This window comes from Physeter macrocephalus, chromosome 14, assembly GCF_002837175.3.
Source record: "Physeter macrocephalus isolate SW-GA chromosome 14, ASM283717v5, whole genome shotgun sequence".
NCBI classification, from domain to species: Eukaryota; Metazoa; Chordata; class Mammalia; order Artiodactyla; family Physeteridae; genus Physeter; species Physeter macrocephalus.
The window spans coordinates 122,046,969-122,065,053 of NC_041227.1; the positions used below are offsets into that span (position 1 = coordinate 122,046,969).

The 18,085-nt window shown below is 46.8% G+C and overlaps 1 long non-coding RNA gene across 3 annotated transcripts in view; it reads right to left on the reverse strand.

Moving 5' to 3' along the window:
* Positions 1-1,077: 1,077 nt before the first annotated feature.
* Positions 1,078-18,085, reverse strand: part of LOC114487661 (uncharacterized) — a 27,960-nt gene continuing 10,952 nt past the window's right edge. Inside the window, exons 2-3 of one of the 3 annotated variants that reach the window (XR_008619176.1) lie at positions 11,545-11,772; positions 1,078-9,927 (exon numbers count right to left, since the gene is read on the reverse strand). This is a non-coding gene — a long non-coding RNA (uncharacterized lncRNA). Of the gene's footprint in view, positions 9,928-11,544; positions 11,841-18,085 lie in introns of all 3 variants that reach the window. The other 2 variants (XR_008619177.1, XR_003682896.2) reach the window with 2 other exon arrangements.

The window sequence follows — 18,085 nt, forward strand, 5'->3', positions numbered from 1 at the left end:
CTGTGCTCCGCAATGGGAGAGGCCACAACAGTGAGAGGCCCGCGTACTGCTAAAAAAAAAAAAAAAAAAAAGAAAACAAAAACAAAAACAAAAAAGCAGAGACACAAAAAGACAGACTTAAGGACTTGTGTGCCTGTTAACAAAGGGTGGTAAGTTTCTGGAGAACTGATGAGACAAAGGAAAACAGGTTTCAGTTTCTAGGGACAGGAAGTTGTGGGAAGGTAAATAAACAGGAAAATCATGGAAGACAGAGCTGATTTAGTGAGGTTATGCAGACTGAAGCCAGTACCTTCTCAGATGATAAGATTCTTTTTCCCCTTCCTGGTATAGGAAAGGGAGGGGGACATCCTCACAAAGGGATCAGGCAGATGGAGGAGGGCAGACTTTTTCTTTTTGCTGCTTCTCAATCATCTCAACTCAAAGTAACCCTTATGCCAAAGTGGCATATTTGGGGTGGCAAGTTCTGATCCCCCACAGCTGTAAACAAAGAGTTTCTAACAGCTGGAAACGGTATACCGGTGGGCGGGCCTCCCCCAGACTAGAGGGAACACTTCCTCACCAGAGGAGAGGGTCCAAAATGCTGGGGTGATGGCCAACACGCTGCATGGTTATTGTGGGCCCCAGTTCTGAGTACCTCATACACTTTAGCTCACGGAATCCACCCTACAACGCTCTGAGATGAGCACTATTACCAATCCTATTTTACAGATGAGAAACCAAGGCGTGGATGGTGGGGTAACTGGTCCAAGGGTGGCTTGCTGGTGGTGGAGCCCAGGTGCAAACCCAGCTCTTCGCCACTTCTCTCAGAGGATGGTGTCTGTGTTTCCTGGGGCTGCTGTAACAAACACCACAGACTGGGTGGTTAAGCAACAGACATTTATTGTCTCATGGGTTCCAGAGGCTGGAGCTCCGAGTTCAAGGTGTTGGCAGGGTTGGTTTCTCCTGCGGCCTCCCTCTTTGGTGTGTAGACAGCTGTCTTCTCTTCCTGCTGTGTCCTCTCTCAAAGAGAACTAGAGCCAGATGGTGATGAAGGCAGCAAAACCAGATTTTATTCAGGAGCTACTGCAATGGGGGAAAAGAAGCCTCTGTATAGAACCAGGCTCCATTCTGAATTCAGCGTGGGCAAGGGGTTTACAGCCAACGAGCAAAATGAAGGGGCAGAGATGGACTCTTGCTAAGAGTATACATTGGGGGTCAGCGGGGATTCTGGCTAAACTGATCTACCGGGATCCTTGCAATCAGACATCACCTGGCGGGGGGTGGTGGAGGATGAGGAACCAATCAGATATCCAGGGTGACCAGGTACCTGGGCTGACCAGGTTTCTGGGGTGACCACATATCGAGGGAGGGTCTCGCTGCAGAGGAGGAGAGAACATCTTTTTCTCTGCCCATCTTGGGTTCTCTGGAGGGGGCCCCAAACACAAGACGGGCCAAGGACAGATCAACAAGAGAAAGGCACACACAAGTTCATTAGGATCGTGTCAGTTCACAGACGCATTCGTGATGTCGCACATATGCAGGGGGGCACCCACTGATGGTCACCCCAAGAGTGAATAGGACTCCAGCTTGTCACTCATTTGGGGCCATACAAAGCAAAGGGTTTTGGGTTTCTTTTGAGGGGAGTGAGTTACAGGAAGGCAGCTGGAAAACTGGTGAACATGAGCATGCTTCGTATGAGTGTGCATAGTTCATTTCTACATCTGCTTGTGATGTCCTTCAGGTTGGTTTTGGGTTTGGCTTCTGTGGCTGCAGAGTCCATGACTGTGTGTCCTGGTGCAGTGCTCATGGGTTTGTGTTTAACTGGGAGCAGCAGTGTGGGTGTGTGTGTAGAGACTTTGCTGAGGCCCGATTGTTCCAGAAGTGGTTGCATGCCCACCCATGTACCAGGCTTTCCACTGCTCCACATCCTGCTGATATTTGATACCGTGTTTTTAATGTCTGCCAGTCTGGTAGGTCTACGCATAATTTTTTCTTAGTTTTAATTCCCTGGGTTATTAGTAAAGTGTGCATCTTGTTGCATTCATGGATTATTTACTGTTTTTAAGTTTTAAAAATTGTGGTCAAATGCACATAACATAAAATTTACCATCTTAACCATTTTTTTAAGTTATAGGATTTCAAATGGAAATTCTCTTTTTAAAAAAAATTTTTTATTTATTTATTTTTATTTTTAGCTGTGTTGGGTCTTCGTTTCTGTGCAAGGGCTTTCTCTAGTTGCAGCGAGCGGGGGCCACTCTTCATCGCGGTGCACGGGCCTCTCACTGTCGCGGCCTCTCTTGTTGCGGAGCACAGGCTCCAGACGCGCAGGCTCAGCGGCCATGGCTCACGGGCCTAGTTGCTCCGCGGCATGTGGGATCTTCCCAGACCAGGGCATGAACCCGTGTCCCCTGCATTGGCAGGCGGATTCTTAACCACTGCGCCACCAGGGAAGTCCTGAGGAGTCTAAATTTAAATCTTCATAATCTGTGTATTTGTAGCTTCAGTATCATTCATGACTTGTAGATTTTATGTTAGGGGAGAGTTATTGATTTCATGTATCACGTAAAGGAAATGACGATAAGGCAGTTAAGATTAGAATGGTGGCTGGTAAATGGTTAGCTCTACTTGTGCATCTAGCATACGTGTATGAGTCAGTTTAGTTGTCAATATTAGTAAAATAATATAGAGGACTAGAGAACTTATCCAGAAACTGATTATTAACATGTGATCATGAAGATGTAAAAGTTCTTCCATAATAGGTGATGTTGCATCCTGAGAGCCTAGATGAAATGGATATGCCATAGTGTTATACAGGATTTTGGCCTATGACTTAACTTTTACGACGTTATGTAATTCTTTTTACTGGTATCTCACTTATTGAGAAAGACATAATGGTTGTGGTATTGGCTTGACACCAGCTGACAAGGATTCAATTCCTTCCTTCCTTATTGTATTTTATTTTTAAAAACTTTCTTTCTTCCTTCCTTTCTTTCTTTCCTTCTTACCCACACTGCACGACTTGCAGGATCTTAGTTCCCCAACCAGGGATTGAACCTGGGCCCCATCAGTGAAAGCACTGAGTCCTAACCACTGGACTGCCAGGGAATTCCCTCTCCTTCTCTGATTTACAAAACCAGGGTAATAAATAGACTGCAGAGAGTCTTTTTTTTCTTTTTATTCTTTTGGCTGCACCATGTGGCTTGCGGGATCTCAGCTCCCTGACCAGGGATTGAACCCGGGGCCACGGCAGTGAAAGCTGGGACTCCTAACCACTAGGCCACTGGGGAACTCCCCAAAGAGTCTTCTTTTTAGGAGGTTATTTTCAATAATGCTTGTTATTGGTATAAGGACAAGAATTAAAAGAATTAATAGAAACTATAGAATAGATGCTAGTTCGGGTTTGTGCAGCCACAAAAACGAAACTGAAGCTCAGATTGATGCAGGCCAAGTTTTATTCTTTGGCCAAGGAATGGAGAATTGGGAACTTAGTTCACAGATCATCTTACCCATGTGGTAAGAGGGATTCGATTTTAAAGAGTAAAGACAAAGGCAGGAGGAGTGAGGCTAATGATGGGGAGGCACATGCATTCGTCTAGGGAAGGGGCAGGACTTTCCTGCAAAGGGGAGCCGCACCCTTTTTATCCTTTCTTGGTCCGCATCTTCCAGTCAGGGCCACCAGTACGTGTGTCATCTAGTAGCCAATGTAGTCAACTCAGCAGAATGTGACTGAGGGTCTGTTGGAGGTCAGATTCGTTGCCACCTTTGTTCCAGCTGGTTCTATCTGGTGTTTCTCTCTTCCTATAGCTTCCTTCTTTTGTCTCCAGACCCTGTGACTTAAAGATACACGTTAATTCCTGTTCAAGCGGGGGTTGGTGGGTTTTGAGCAAAGAACTGGCACAGCTCTGGCAACAAAACCCCCCCCTTTTCTGTTCCTGCTTCTCATTCTTGAGGGGCGCCGAAGGGCAATGCTCTGCCTTCGGAAGCTGCTTCCTGCTGAACATGGGCAGAGTTTTCCCCTGGATTAGAGGAGCAGAACTGTTCCCTGTGTTGCCTAAAATATGTCTGATGGTCACCAGGCTGTAGTCCCAGTTGCTTGTACCCTTGTGTATGTATCATCTGAAGTTTGATGGCTTCAAGCCATATGCTAACGAAGTTGACAAGGCAGTTGAGGAGGCAAGGCCCGAAGATGAGCAGAGGATGATAGCGTAGTGGGCCAGGAAATGGAGGAAACCAGGTTAAGCTGGGGAGGCTCTGTTTGACCATATTCCAGATGGAGCTTGGATCTGGACTTTGTGTGTTTATCTATGTTACCATTGAGCTTGCTCATATATCTCCTTTATGTTGACCTCAATCTGACCAGTTACTGACATACTTGCAGCAGGTTTCATTCATAACTGCACAGACTCCCCCTTGCTCAGCCAGGAGGTCGTCAAGGGCTTGCCTGTTGTCGAGAACAACATTTGCTAGTGAGTCCAGAGAAGTACAGAGTCCTTGTAAGGCGTCCCCTGTATTTTTAGACAAGTCCTCAAGGGCCCGCGTGAGATTCTGTAGCGTGATTTCATGGTATGCGAAACCTCCTCAGGAGGCCGCCAGTCCAGAGCAGTCCCTACTCCTGCCAGAGTGAGTTCTCTTGCCCTTGTATCTTGGGGCTGGGTGATATTATGAATGGTTATACTAGGTTCCTCGAACTTAGCTGGCCTAGCATGCATTGTGCACAAATTGGGCATTATCTAAGCAACGGTAGGCTAGAGCCCACCCTGGAAAAGGGAAGGCATTGGGGTTGTTCTGATGTGGCAGTTGGTTTACTCTTGGGCCACAAAGAAACAGGTACCCAAGGGGCGTGCATGCCTGGTGCACCTCTGAGGAATTGAACCACCTCTGTAAGTGGCTAGGCCAAGAGGGGGTGCCCTTGCAGTGTGGGGAGAGAAGCCCATCTGCATAGCAGGGGTTACTGGGGGATTCTGGACTAGTGGCTTTTCCCCAGACCTCAGGAGGGCCACTTACTAAACCCCAGACAACCGGTGTCTTCCCTCCCCAGTAAGTACATCTCCCATCTGGTCCCTGTGTGTATTCATTGAGTTAGTGCAGAGGGCACCAATGGGTGAGATTTCCATAGGAGTCAGTCCTGGGGCACTTAAATTGTGGGGTAGTAGAAGAAGCAGTGATCAGAGTCCAGAGCAGCCACCGGTGTTATTGCAAGTCCCTCCCTTTGGTAAGGGCTGCTGACAGGGGCAGTGGCAGCGAGACAGAGACTGGTTAGAGTGATGGCACTTTAGAGCGAGGGCTTTGTATTTGTTAGAGATGTTAATGCAAGGGGTGAGGTCCAAGCAGGTAAGCTGCATTAGGGATGGGATATGAACTTCAAGTGGGGAAGGTTTAGCAGACTCGTTAGCCAAGGTGAGAGTGAGGCTGTCATTCTTAGGGGTAACATGTAATACCTTTAATCCATAGGCATCACTTTGTGGATGGGGGTGACAGACCAGCACTGGGATAGACTTTGTCCATGGGCTATACTCCGTGAGAAATTTACTAGTGCACTGAGTTCCCATTCCATGTGGACAGTTGTAAGAGAGCAGAGAAGATGAGAGAACAGACAATGATGGCTACTCATCCTGCTTCCAACGTTAATATCCCTGATATCCAGCATGGACAGAGATGTCTGCCAGAGGGAGGGAGTTTGGCAGAACAGCAGAAGCCAAGTAAGGCAATAGCAATGACAAGGCCAACTACTAAGCCTGCCACCACATTACTTATCTATTGGTAAGTTAGTCCTTTTGAAAAGTAACTTAAGGTCTGTGACAGGTTCACAGGTGCTTTGAGTGGATGGCTCAGTAACTTCTTCCTTAGGTGTAGGTGCTGTTTTCACTCTGGTATGGTGGGCCCATGGAGTTATGCCCTGTAATTGTAAAGCAGAATAAGTAGTCCAGATTACTAGATAAGGTCCTGTCCACTTGGGGTCTAACTGGTCTTGTGGATTTCCAGCCTTCCAGGTTTTCAAATAAACCCATTTTCAGGGGAGAAAGGATGTAAAACCCTGTCCGAAGGGGAAGGCAGTTCCGGATTCCCGTAGGCATGTAAAGCTTTGATTATTTCCCCTGTCTGTAAGGTGTATTTCTGCCGGTCCATATCCCTAAGATTGGTCTTGGAGCCGGGTCCTTCAGGAATGGGCCTCCTGTACATGGGCTCATATGGACTTAACCTGAGCTTTCCTTTAGGGGCTATTCGCAGTCTCAAAAGTGCTATGGGGAGAAGGGAGATCCAGGGTTGATGACTGTCTTGACATGGTTTGGCTAAGTTTCTTTTGAGGGTTTGATTTATTCTGCTTTTCTTGAGGATTGTCATCTCCAAGTGGAATGTAAACCCCATTTAATTCCTAGAGCTCTAGCGACTCCCTTAGTAATTTGGGAAACAAAGGCAGGCCCACTGTCATTCTGGATGGACTTAGGAAGCCCAAACTGAGGGATTATTTCCTTGAACAGGGCCTTAGAGACCTCCCAGACAGTCTCGCAATCTCGGCTCAGGTGGGGAATGCTTCCATCCAGCCGGAGAAGGTGTCAGTCAAAACCAGCAAGTATCTAAAATTGCCTTGTGTCCAGGGCATTACTGTAAAATCAGGTTGCCAGTCTTGACTGGATATGTGCCTCTATGCTGGGTGGGGGTCACTCCCTTGACCTTGGTTGGTGGTTTGTGTTGGGCTTATTCTGGAGGCAGATAGGGCAAGCTTCAACCACCTGTTTAAGGAGACTATGGAAATTGGGGGCAGTCATGGATTTGATGAGCCATTAAAAAAATATATATTTATTTGGCTGTGCTGGGTCTTAGTTGTGGCACGTGGGATCTTCGTTGCAACGTGCAGGATCTTTAGTTGTGGCATGCGAACTCTTAGTTGCAGCATGTGGGATCTAGTTCCCTGACAGGGCTCAAACCCAGGCCCCCTGCACTGGGAGCACAGAGTCTTAGCCAGTGGACCACCAGGGAAGTCCCCGATGAGCCATTGATATAGGGCCTCCTGCCCATAATGTGTCCTCTGGTGAGCTTCCAGGATGGCCTGCAGTGCAGTGGCTGATGAGAGGAACAGCTGCCCATGACTGTTAATCATCCACCTTGGGTATTCTGGGCTTTTCAGTGGTAAGGTTTTTGTCTCAGAGATAAATTGTAGCTCCCAATTTGTATAATAAGTCTTTTCCTATTAGGGGAATTGGGCATTCTGGTGCATATAAGAGTGAGATAACATTCTCCCTTTCAAATCGCACTCAAGGGGCTCTATAAAATTATGTTCCTGTGGCTTCCCTTCCACTCCCATTATCTTACATTTATCCTTGGTCATTCTGCCTTGTCGGGTGTTCAAGACTGAGTAGATGGCCCCTGTGTCGACTAGAAAGTGTGTTTTACCCCCACAGTCAGGGTCAGCCAGGGCTTCTCCAAGGAGCCCCTGGGCCCCTTCAGTCCTCCTCTTCTTTCATGTGTGCGACCAGCAAGGATGGGCCAGGACACAGTGGTCCCTTTAGCTTCCTTCTGAGACGTCTGGGGCATCCCCCTCCCCGTGGCCCTCCTCCCTGCAGTATGCACACGGACTGGCTCTGAGCCCCTCTCTCCACTGTGGGTGTGGTCTTCAAAACCTGGGGTGACTCGATGTCACAGGGTCCCTTTGGGGGAGGCCCCATCATCACTGGGAGGTTGACTGACCCTGAATTGCTGAAGCCAGAATACTGGCAGTTGGTTCCACTGGTCTATCTACCTTGGCATCTGCCTCCAGATCCTGGTTGTTGAACACCCGAAATGCTGACTCCACCCCAGGAAGAAGGCGTAGTGCGCCCTATCTCCAACTTCGGTAATTTTCTCCTAATGTCTGGGGTGCTCTGGGAAGTGAAATGGGACTTAAGAATGGCCTACCGTTCCACTGACTCTAGGTTCACCTTCGTGTACCCACAAAGGCACGCCCTTAGGCATTCCAGGAAAGCCAGGGGTTTTCCTTCAGTCCCTGGATGACTCCCTGAACCCTACTCCAATTTATGGGTTTCTTCCCAGCCCACTGAATGCCCTTCAGAATCAAATCCCTGAAATGTGTGAGGTGCTGCTGACCATTTCCCTCTTAATGGTCCCACGCAGGGTCCATGTAGGGAATGGCCTGGATTCAAGGCTGGTATAGAGCTTGTCCTGCATTATTTTGCTTGGTCTTATCAGCTTCCTCAGGTGCATTAGTTATAATCAGTGTCTTTTCTTCTACAGAGAATACGATGTTCAGGAGGGTTTGGACATCCACCCAAGTGGGGAAAGGAGTGTGGAATATTCCCCAGACTAAATTAAGGACCCCCTTGGTATATTCTTTCAAACCCTTGGATCGATCCTTCCAGTTACATAGATCTGAGGAAGATAAGGGTACATACACAGTGGTCAGTCTGCCCTCTCCATTAGGGTCCTCCGAAAGGGGGAAGAGCCTATTGCTTCCAGAGGGCTGGTACTGAATGCCGCTACGGGTGTGAACTGGACTAGTCCCCAAGGGAGGCACGCCAAGAGATGGAGGTGGTAGAGTCGGGGAGGTGGCAAGGGAACCAGGTAGGGTGGTTGTGAATAAGAGGGAGTAGAAGGTGTCAGGGAACCAGGTCAGGTAGGGATCGATGACTCAGGAGTCTCGGGTGAACTGTCAGAAGGGGGAGAAGCTACCCTTGGCAGAGAGAGGAAGTCAAGAGGATCTTCAGGCTGAGATTCTAGTACCAGGAGAGAGAGAGATTAGAGATAACCTTGCATTTCTCACGGAGGCCCTTGTTTTCACAAAGCACCACGAAAAATTGGACATAGGGGATCTCGTCCCATATTTTTCAAATGCTGGCAATAGAGGTCCAATTGAAAAATGGGATTATAATTTAGAAAGCCATTAGTTGGCCAACAACTTTCTCCATCCACCAGTTTATACTGGGGCCATGTGATGTTGCAAAAGAAAAGAAGCTGTTTGTTAGTGGGCGGTAATTTCTAGTTATGGAGGATGCACCCTAGTGGCGATTTCGCTGGGATAGAGGCTTGGTTACCCCTACTGGGGAGTCCTTATTTCTAGTCTGTTTCCAACTTCCCAGTGGCCTCCTCCTAGGGTTGGTGGCGATGCAGATCCCACAAGATCTAGCCCACACCAAGTGATCTAGGTGGTCTAACTGAAACGTGGACCAATCTTTGTGGGGGATGGAAGGGGAGATGCTGTCTAAGAGGGCCTTAGTTATAAGGTCCCCTCTCTCTCTCTCTTTTTTTTTTTTTTGGCTGATTGGGTCTTCGTTGCTGCCCGCGGGCTTTCTCTAGTTGTGGCGAGTGGGGGCTTCGTTACAGTGCACGAGCTTCTCATTGAGGTGGCTTCTCTTGTTGTGGAGCACGGGCTCTAGGTGCACGGGCTTCAGTAGTTGTGGCTCACGGGCTCTAGAGCGCAGGCTCAGTAGTTGTGGCGCACAGGCTTAGTTGCTCCACGGCATGTGGGACTTAAGAATGGCCTACCGTTCCACTGACTCCAGGTTCACCTTCGTGTGAACCTGTGGGATCTTCCCAGACCAGGGCTCGAATCCGTGTCCCCTGCACTGGCAGGCAGATTCTTAACCACTGCGCCACCAGGAAAGTCCCAGATCCCCTCTTAAGTCAGCAATTAGACATTCCCACTGTGGGGCTGTAGGAGATACCTGATGTAGGTGGGTGCTTTCAGCAAGCAGTCCCTGGAGATAGGGTGAAGGTGCAGGGGGAAATAAGGGTTCTCTAGCCAAATAAATTACCCAGAGAGCCTCTCCAGCATTCAAGGAGACTGTTCAAAGAGGGCTTGTCCCTGCTTGGTTACAGGTGATCGAGCAGGGAGGCCAAATGCCCATTTGGCATGTGTCCAGTTCTCTATACAACCAGCTACAAGGACCCAAGGACTTCGGACGATTTGGGGGGTCCTCTTCTTTCCCCAGCCAGGCAAAGCGATTTTCCTGAAACCTGACAAAAATAAGATTTTTAAAGGGTTCACGTCTGAGAAGGGATCCCAAGAGATCTGTGATGGACAGTAGTGGGGAGAGATCTACCTGACAGAGACAGGTACCCTGCCCTGGGATGGCAAATTGGGGTAAGACAGACCAACACAAAAGGTGTGCTCTTGGATTTTTGACTATATCCTAAAGGATATAGGGAACACAGCAGGGACTGGTTGGCTTGAGTGTTTTACAGTGTGCCTACTTACACGGACATTTGTTTCCAGTCAGCAGGGTGCCTAGTGCTCATCTACCCTGGTCTGTGACTGACTTACCCTTTCACAGGAGTGTTCCAGTGGTGAGTGCCCTAGTAGATTTTATGTGCTTGATCCGTGCCCATAGTTGCAGCAAGGATTTCCAAGAGCATTAGGACAGATAAGACCACACAGAACAGAGACGGAAGCTTCAATTGTATAAAGAACAGAGACTAGGACTTACGATACACACAGAAAACAAAGCGATGTTCTTACCATGTGGTGGCCCCCAAAGGGCTTCTTGTCCAGTCCAGTCCCCTTGCTGGGAACCAGTCTAACTAGACAGCCTATTGTCCAATCTCACCTACTACTAGAGGATCAGCTATATTTAGACAACCAGTTGCCCAGTCCAGTCCTTTAGACAGAGGTCTGGCTCTACCCAGGCCGGGATCCTTTCCTTCAACCAGCCAACCCCTACAACCAACCTTGGCTTTATTGGCTGAAGTAGGGTCAGGGCCCCCTGTGCCAGCTGTCCCCTGGATACTACCCCAATGTGTAGCAAGCATCCTTGCTATAGATATGCAAGGGTGCGGAACCGATCTTTACCTAGGGCACACTCTACCTAACCCTTAGCTGCTTTTTGATCTCAGACTGGATTCAGTAGCCCTCACTGGCACAGAGGTCAAGGACTGGGGCAAACTACCCAGTTATTTAGCCAGCTTTGTCAGTCCTAGGTTGGCAAGCAAGTCCTGGCTGAATTACTGGATAGAATGGCAGATCCAAGGCCACCCTCTGGCTGGCTCACTAAAATTTGTTACAGAATCAAGTCATATGGACCTCCAAGGAGGAGTCCATACAACTTAATTCAGCAACAGAAGCTGTGTACATGTTCAATGCAATCCCTCCAATATTCAAATGGTATTTTTCATGGAAACAGAACAAACAGTGCTACCACTTGTATGGAACAACAAAGAACTCTGAATAGCCTAAGCCATCCTGAGAAAGATGAGCACTGCTGGAATCATCTCCCTCCGTGACTTCACACTACATTACGAAGCTACAGTAACCAAAACAGTATGGTATTGGCACAAAAACAAACACATGGGCCAGAGGAACAGAATAGAGAGCACAGAAAGAAACCCATTTGTATGTCGTCTGTAAATTCACGACAAAGGAGTTAAGAACACAAAACGGGGAAAAGACAGTCCCCTCAATAAATGTTGCCAAGAAAACTGGACACCATCAACACCACATACAAAACTAACTAAAATCCACAATTTCCCACATCAAGTCCTTCCTTTGCTGGGTCCTCTGAAAATGGACATACACACACACCCCCGCCCTTAGCAGTAAGGCACACACAGGAAGCTTCTCCTCCCATTTTTCCTCACCTTTTACTCCCAAGGTGGTGCCTCCTGGTGGTTCCTGAAGACACTGGGTTTCTGTCTGCATGGACTCAGCCAAGTGTTGTCCCAAAGCTGAAACCATGGTGGATCCTGAAGAGACTGAGCTTCTATCAGCGGCACAAGTAGCCAAGTTCCTTCATGAGCCAAGTCCACCAGTGGAACACACATGTACCTCAAGGATCAGAGGTGGGCTTGGTGCCACCTGCTGGCCAGCTGGGAAATGCAGACCTCAACCTCTCAGTTCCCTGGAGCCCATGCTAACTGGCGAGCCTGCAGAACCACTAAATTTGGAAATTCAAACTGAGATGGAGCCAAATATCCCATGACTTCTCCAAAAATAGTTATAGAATAATAAATTGGAAACCATATGCAGTCAAAAGACTGTAGACACAAACTTTACAACTTACACCAAAATTCACTCAAAACTGTCCATAGACAAATTTAAAATGTAAAACTATAAAAATTATAGGTGAGGGCTTCCCTGGTGGCGCAGTGGTTAAGAATCCGCCTGCCAATGCAGGGGACACGGGTTCGAGCCCTGGTCTGGGAAGATCCCACATGCCGCGGAGCAACTAAGCCCATGCGCCACAACTACTGAGCTTGCACTCTAGAGCCCGCGAGCCACAACTACTGAGCCCACGTGCCACAACTACTGAAGCCCGCGTGCCTAGAGCCCGTGCTCCACAACAAGAGAAGCCACCGCAATGAGAAGCCCATGCACCGCAACGAAGAGTAGCCCCCGCCCGCCGCAACTAGAGAAAGCCTGCACGCAGCAACAAAGACCCAGTGTAGCCAAAAATAAATAAATAAAATAAATTTTTTAAAAAATAAAAATTATAGGTGAAAACATAGAAAGAAATCTACATAACCTTGGGTTTGGTGATGAATTTTAACACAAAGTCTCAAAAGCCTAAGAAATAAAATTTTGAACATGGATTTAAAAAATTTTAAACTTTATGAAATATCTTATTCAGAAAACCAAAAGACAAGCTACAAAGAAAAATAGTTTCAAAATACATAAGTGATACAAGATATGTACTCAAATTACACCAAGAACTCTAGAACAAACTCCATTAAAAATGGTTAAAGACTGGAACAGACACCTGGCCAAAGAAGATATATAGATAGTAAATAACATCATATACCATTAGGGAATTGCAAATTAAAACGAGATAGCACTGCACACCTATTAGAACTAATAAACTCAAAAAAAAAAAAAAAAGAAAAAGAAAAAAAAAACTACTACTGATTGATGGAGAGTGAGGAAAAACAAGAGCTGTCCTTCACTGCTGGTGAAATGCATATACAGCTACATTAAAAGACATTTTGGAAGTTTTTTCCAAAGCTAAATAAGGCTCACCTGAGGATCCAACATCGTGCGTCCAGTATTGAGACAACTGCTTTTAAGAACTATGTCCAGGGCTTCCCTTCCCTGGTGGCGCAGTGGTTGAGAGTCCGCCTGCCGATGCAGGGGACACGGGTTCATGCCCCGGTCCGGGAAGATCCCACATGCTGCGGAGCGGCTGGGTCCGTGAGCCATGGCCGCTGAGCCTGTGCGTCCGGAGCCTGTGCTCCTGACGGGAGAGGCCACAACAGTGAGAGGCCCGCGTACAGCAAAAAAAAAAAAGAAAAGAAAAGAAAAGCACTATGTCCAAATGCAAACAAGGATGTAGTTAAGCACAGCAACTCTATTCATAATGGCTATAAACTTAAAGAAACCAGGATGTCCTTCAGTAGAAGAATACATAAATTGGGGTACATTCATTTCAAGGGGAGCAGAATATGCCACCCCAAAATATGCCTGTTGGCATAAGGATTACTTTGAGCTGATTTCTTTTTTTTAAAAAAAGAAGACACATAAGAATCTCTGAAAATCAAGTCAAGTTGCCCTTCTGTGAAGGAAGTTGACATTTATAAGGGAAGTCTCCATTTGAAAGGTCTCTCTCTCTCCATACCAAGAATGGAAGGATGAATAAATCTCAAGAAACTCTTATCAATGGAGAAGGTAAGACTTAAATCTGCACAACAACCATACCCTTCCCTCCTTTTTTTGTCTTTAGATGAAGATGGTATTTAAGGTGATGGCTTGGGCCATTTCAGGGCGTTACTCAGTTTTCCTGAATATATCTCTCTTGCATATAAGAGGTACACATGTTATTAAACTTCTGAATGTTTTTCTCCAGTTCATCTGCCTTTCATTTTCATTACTACATGGGGGATCTCAATGAAGAACAAAGAAAGGTAGAGGGAAAATTATTTTCCCTCCCATATACATGCAGTGGAATAGCATTCAGAAATATAAAGGAATGAACCATCAACCCATGCAAAAAACATGAGTCTTACACATATATTGCTAAGTGAAAAAATCCAGTCTGAAGTGCTACACACTGTATGGCCCCATTTATGACATTCTGCAACAAGTAAAACAGATGGTAAACGGGTTATGGGTGGGAGATTGAAATATTCCATAAGATTGAAATATTCCATATGATACTTCAGTGATGAATACCTGCCACTATGCATTTGTCTAAACCCATAAATTTTTACAGCCCAACAAATAAATCATAATATATTTAATTTTAGTTATTTAGGATATGGGAGTGCCACAGGATGCATTACAGAGTTTAACAAAAACTGATTTAGAAATGTATTAAAAAATAACCTCACTGTTGGTGGCGGGACAAAAAGTGCTGACCTCGGTAAATTTGGAAATAAATGGAATCTGTAGACTAAAGGTAACAGTGGACTCTACCTAAACAGTGGACTCTATTTTATGTTTTTGTTTCTTTTTTAAAAAATTTTATTTATTTTTGGCTGTGTTGGGTCTTTGTTGCTGTGCGCGGACTTTCTCTAGTTGTGGCGAGCAAGGGCTACTCTTCGTTGCAGTGCATGGGCTTCTCATTGCAGTGGCTTCTCTTGTTGCAGAGCATGGCCTCTAGGTGTGCGGGCTTCCATAGTTGCAGCACGCGGCTCAGCAGTTGTGGCTTGCAGGCTCTAGAGAGAAGGCTCAGTAATTGTGGCGCACGGGCTTAATTGCTCCGCGGCATGTGGGATCTTCCCCAACCAAGGATCGAACACGTGTATCCTGCATTGGCAGGCAGATTCTTAACCACTGCACTACTAGGGAAGTCCCTGGACTCTCTTTTATAAAGTTCTTTCCCTGGGGGTAGGAGCTAAGAATGCTGAAACCACTGTATTTGTAATCTGGAATGGAGCAAGCGATGAATTAAAAAAATGACAGATGGTGGAAGCCAGGTTTCTCACCATTGGAGTAGGAAGTTACAGATAAGCAAAGAGACAAGGTTACAATATCCGTGTAATAATGGATCAGGTTGGGTGGCATTTATGTAAACTCATCTTTAGCTTAACATGGATACAAACAGTTCCACATAGAAATGTTTATAGGACTTCCCTGGTGGCGCAGTGGTTAAGAATCTGCCTGCCAATGCAGGGGACACAGGTTCAAGCCCTGGTCCAGGAAGATCCCACATGCTGTGGAGCAGCTAAGCCCATGCGCCACAACTACTTAGCCTGCGCTCTAGAGCCTGTGAGCCACAACTACTAAGCCCGCGTGTCGCAACTACTGAAGCCCGCGTGCTCTAGAGCTCATGCTCTGCAACAAGAGAATCCACCGCAGTGAGACGCCTGTGCACCGCAATGAAGAGTAGCCCCTGCTCGCCGCAGCACTGAAGACCCAATGCAGCCAAAAATAAATTTTTAAAAAAAATATTTATAATTAGGTGTATATGCATAAGTTGGAATACATATTTCAGGGCATTGTCAGCTGGGTACATTTAGCTTCCAAATGTAAGTTGTTTTTTTTTTTTTTAAATGGGAGATCTTTTTTGTTGTTGTTAAATATTTACTTATCTTGGCTGTGCCGGGTCTTAGCTGCAGCATGTGGGGTTGAGGACTTCTTAGTTGTGGCACGCATGTGGGATCTAGTTCCCCGACCAGGGATCGAACCCGGGCCCCCTGCATTGGGAGTGCAGAGTCTTACCCACTGGACCACCAGGGAAGTCCCCAAAGGTAAGTTTTTTAATACCATCCTCTAATAAAAGGAATCAGGGCTCTTTGAAGAAATGGCTGCTATGAGGACTGAGAGAGTAAATATATGAGCCAGGATAATCTTGAATTATCAGAAAGTAAAGAAATACCAAGAAAAAAAAAACCCCACAAGATGTTTTCATTTGACATAATTCCACAAGACAATGAAAAAAGCTCTCAATATCCAAAGCAAGAATGAATTAAGCACCGAAATACTGTACTGCTGAATTATAACCACAAGTATAAAATAACTATTCAGGTGCCCACACTAGTAAAATAAATGATTACAAACATTTTTATGAATTGGGTTGAATAGAAATGTCCTATGCAGAAGAATTCCAAATAACTTTTGTAGACACACAGCCATCCACCAAGGAGGTAACCCAACCCTCTTCTGAAGTGTGGCTTCTTCCTAAATAAGACATACAGTATGCACACGGGAAAAATAACTTCACAGGGAAAACTGACAAACACGACCTCAGCCATGTGACCAAAGTTAACATGAACGGTGGTAAGTTGCCTTGAGAGCCTGCTCCCTTGACATAAAATGATGAGAATGCACTTGACCTCTCTGACCTAACTTCCTCAAAACCCATAAACCCAGTCTAATCATGAGAAGAGCACCAAGTAAATCCCAATGTGGAACAGTCTACAAAATACCTGACTAGTCCTCCTCAACCCTGTCGAGGTCATAGAAAACAGGATAGTCTGAGAAACTGTCAAAACCCAGCAAGAGCCTGAACAGACATGATGACTATATGTCATGTGGTGCCCTGGATGGGATCTGGAACAGAAAAAGGTAGAACAAAGGGAACCAGAATAAAATATGGACTTCAGTTAATAAAAACGTATTAATATGTGTTCATTAATTGTGACAGGTCTGTAAGAAGCTAAAAGGGAGGGAAAATTAAAAGTCAAATAAGGATCGAGGCAAGATGGCGGAAGAGTAAGACGCGGAGATCACCCTCCTCCTCACAGATACATCAGAAATACAGCTACACGTGGAACTTCTCCTACAGAACACCCACCGAACGCTGGCAGAAGACCTCAGACCTCACAAAAGGCAAGAAACTCCCCACGTACCTGGGTAGGGCAAAAGAAAAAAGAATAAACAGAGACAAAGAATAGGATCTAAAGATAGTCCTTGTGGACAACCATAAACATTAAAAATAGATAACTGACCTAAGCACATGATAATATCCATCAACTAGGATGGCAATTAGGCAGTATACCTGGTTATTTTTCATACACTGCCTTCTCTTTTCTTTTCATGAGGTATAAATTACAATCAGTGAAATGCACACATCTTAAGAATATAGTCCAGGGATCTCAGGGAAAGGTCTGGAGTTGGCAGAGTGCAAACAGCCTAAAGGGGTTAGGGCACCACGGCTAGCCGGGAGGGAGTCCGGTTGAAGTCTGGAGCTGCCGAAGAGGCAAGAGACCTTTTCTTCCCTCTTTGCTTCCTGGTGCGCGAGGAGAGGGGATTAAGCGCGCCGCTTAAAGGAGCTCCAGAAACGGGCGCGGAGCTACCTCCGCTACCGAAGAGACAAGAGACGTTTTTTTTGCCTCTTTGTCTCCTGGTGCGAGAGGAGAGGGGATTAAGCACACCGCGTAAAGGAGCTCCAGAAGCGGGTGCGGAGCTGCTGAAGAGACAGGAGACTTTTTCTTGCCTCTTTGCTTCCTGGGGCGCGAGGAGAGGGGATTAAGGGCACCGCGTAAAGGAGCTCCAGAAACGGGCGCGAGCCGCGGCTGTCGGCGCAGACAGCGGAGACGGGCGTGGGACGCTAGGGTTGCTGCTGCCGCCACCAAGAGGCCTGTGTGCAAGCACAGGTCACTCTCCACACCGCCCCTCCCGGGAGCTCGTGCAGCCCGCCACTGCCAGGGTCCCGGGATCCAGGGACGGCTTCCCTGGGAGAACGCATGGCGTGCCTCGGGCCGGTGCAGCGTCACGCTGGCCTCTGCCGCCGCAAGCTCGCCCCGCATCCGTGCCCCTCCCTCCCCCCGGCCTGTGCCAGAGCCCCCGAATCAGCTGCTCCTTTAACCCCGTCCTGTCTGAGCGAAGGGCAGACGCCCTCGGATGACCTACTCGCAGAGGCGGGGCCAAGTCCAAAGCTGAACCCCAGGAGCTGTGCGAACAAAGAGGAGAGGGGGAGGTCTCTCCCAGCAGCCTCAGAAGCAGCGGATTAAAGCTCCACAATCAACTTGAAGTGCCCTGCATCTGTGGAAAACCTGAATAGACAGCGAAATATCCCAAGTTGAGGAGGTGGACTTTGGGAGCAAGATATACTATTATTTTCCCCTTTTTTCTTGTTGTGAGTGTGTATGTGTGTGCTGCTGTGTGAGATTTGGTCTGTAGAGCTTGGTTTCCACCATTTGTCCTATGGTTAGACCGACCCGTTTTTTGTTTTTCTAATAGAAATTTTTCTTCTTAATAATTATTTTTATTTTTTTATTTTTTATTTTAATAACTATATTTTAT